This window comes from Augochlora pura, chromosome 11, assembly GCF_028453695.1.
Source record: "Augochlora pura isolate Apur16 chromosome 11, APUR_v2.2.1, whole genome shotgun sequence".
In the NCBI taxonomy this organism is placed as follows: domain Eukaryota; kingdom Metazoa; phylum Arthropoda; class Insecta; order Hymenoptera; family Halictidae; genus Augochlora; species Augochlora pura.
Genome location: NC_135782.1, coordinates 16,355,331 through 16,357,743, shown reverse-complemented (window position 1 = coordinate 16,357,743; position 2,413 = coordinate 16,355,331).

Sequence of the window (2,413 nt, the reverse complement as noted above, 5' to 3'; positions counted from 1 at the left end):
CAAGGCGTCGTAGAACCTACACCTAATCCGAACTTAATTTGGACCTAACTTGGACTTAACTTAGAGACTTAACCAAGACCTAACCTAGACCTAACTTACATCTTCAAAGTATCATAAGAGAGAGAGAGAATATTTATGCAAGGGAAGATTCTTTCCTATTAATTGCAACAAACGGTTATTACTCAAAAATGTTTAAACAATTACTTCTTTCGTAACAAAAACATTTTTCCAGCCATACACATTAATAAATTATTATCATGATTCCTGAACATAAACATTAATAATCCTTCCTAAATATAAACTCACGAAAACCCCATGGGTTACTTAATTGAACCACTTCATTCCATTATAATTAAACCATTTAATTCCATTATAATTAAACCATTTAATTCCATTTCAATTAAACCATTTGATTGCATTTTAATCAAACCACTTAATTCCATTTCAATAAAACCATTTAATTCCATCTTAATTAAATGGTAATTAAACGATTTTAATTCCACCGACGCGTCACTTCAAGAACCAACGCGATCGCGACTCACGTAGCCCTTCAGCTGTGAAGATAGAAACAGTATTGGAACGAGGATCCACGTGGAGAGAGCAAGCTAATCGCGTCTTAATCCAGTTCAGGGCGTGCAGGACGCCAGGATGAACCCGTATATCCATCTACGACTCGAAGGACACAACAGTTATAGGGGAACCGATGGAAGGGCCACGCCTCTTCCATCTGCGACGAGGACTAAAGCCCGGAGTTTGATCCCTCGCACGTAAAACTAAGTCTCGGAATAATTCAATAACAACATTAGTAAGCAACGCCCCCTCCTCCCCTCTTTTACCCCCTCGGACCGTGTTTCTCTAAGCCGAAGGGCGCGCCGTGACTGACTCGTGTGTCCCGCGCGAGTCGAATTACAGGACCGTCCTTTCGCCCTCGCTCAGATCCCACTACCTCCCCCACCACCCCCCTGATTCTCTTTGTCCCTCGAGATGGATCCGATGCTAATACCCGGCCGACTAATTGCACGCTGCTAAGAATCAGGAGGAAACTGACAGCGCCGCGAGCCGGTCGCCCCGTCCTCGGAAGGGTAAAATCGGTAATCAGGAGTATTTGTCTCGCGCTCCCCTGTTTCGTTTTCACCGATATTCTTTAAACTCGATCTTACAGGTAACAATCTTTTGGGGCAGTAATTTTTAACCCTTTAGGGGATAGGAGGCGACGGTCTCTGGGTTGTGGAGAAATTATGATCATTGTGTATAGATTGTGTAAATTATGTAATACTGTATGTAAATTATATAAATGTGTATAATATAGTTTCTATATGAATTATAAATTTTATGTATATTATAAACATACTATTTGTGCTATATATAAATCAAGATAATAGCATATAGGTTATAAATTCAATATAAATTATATATGGATTATAAATTGTATGTAACTGTATACAATTTATATACATTATATTTCTCTTATATAGAAATTAAGATAATTGTATACAGCTTATAAATCCCATATAAATTATATAAATTATATTTACACTAAATACAAATTAAGATAATTCCATATAAATTACATAAATAATATTTCCATAACATATCAATTAAAATAACTTACATACAAGACACTCAAACCCTGTGACAATCACCTCATTTAACTTTCTCACCATGTCAAAAAATTATTCGTCCTCAAAGGGTTAAATAAACGAAGAAAAATGTCCTAAAAATTTTCAATATTAATTAAATGCTTTTATATCACAAGATATTGATTTGCGACGATTTTTCGACCTAGTAGATTTATTATAAAAATTCCAAGATCGCAAATTTCAGTGTACATCAATCAAAGAGCTGCTCGGTTAACCCTAAAATAATTAATATAAATATTGGTAACCCTAAAATAATTAATATAAATATTGGTAACCCTTAAATAATTAATAGAAATTTTAGTAACCCTAATATAATTAACATAAATTTTGGTAACCCTAAAATATCTAACATAAATTTTGCTAACCCTAAAATCTCAGCGACGGGAGATCTCACCATCGTTCCCGACGTTCGATGACGTTACCGCCGATGTATTCCGGTTTAATTCGATCCGGATACCTGTTGCTGAAGTTTTAAACTCTGCTCTCCACGGAACCGGGTCAAGTTGGACATCAATTTTGATGAACCTCTCGCCGCGACTAAACTCTTCCTCACCATATTCTCCCCCCTCTCCTCGCAGACAACAATAAAACACTATCATTTAATGCACTATAATTCTGCACTATAATTACCCTCTAACAAAGATTATTTTTTACAATTATTCTTTTATACAATTATTTATGTTATTCGTTTATTCACTTATTTTATTTATGTTATTCGTTTATTCGCTTATTTTATTTATGTTATTCGTTTATTCTTATTTTATTTATGTTAT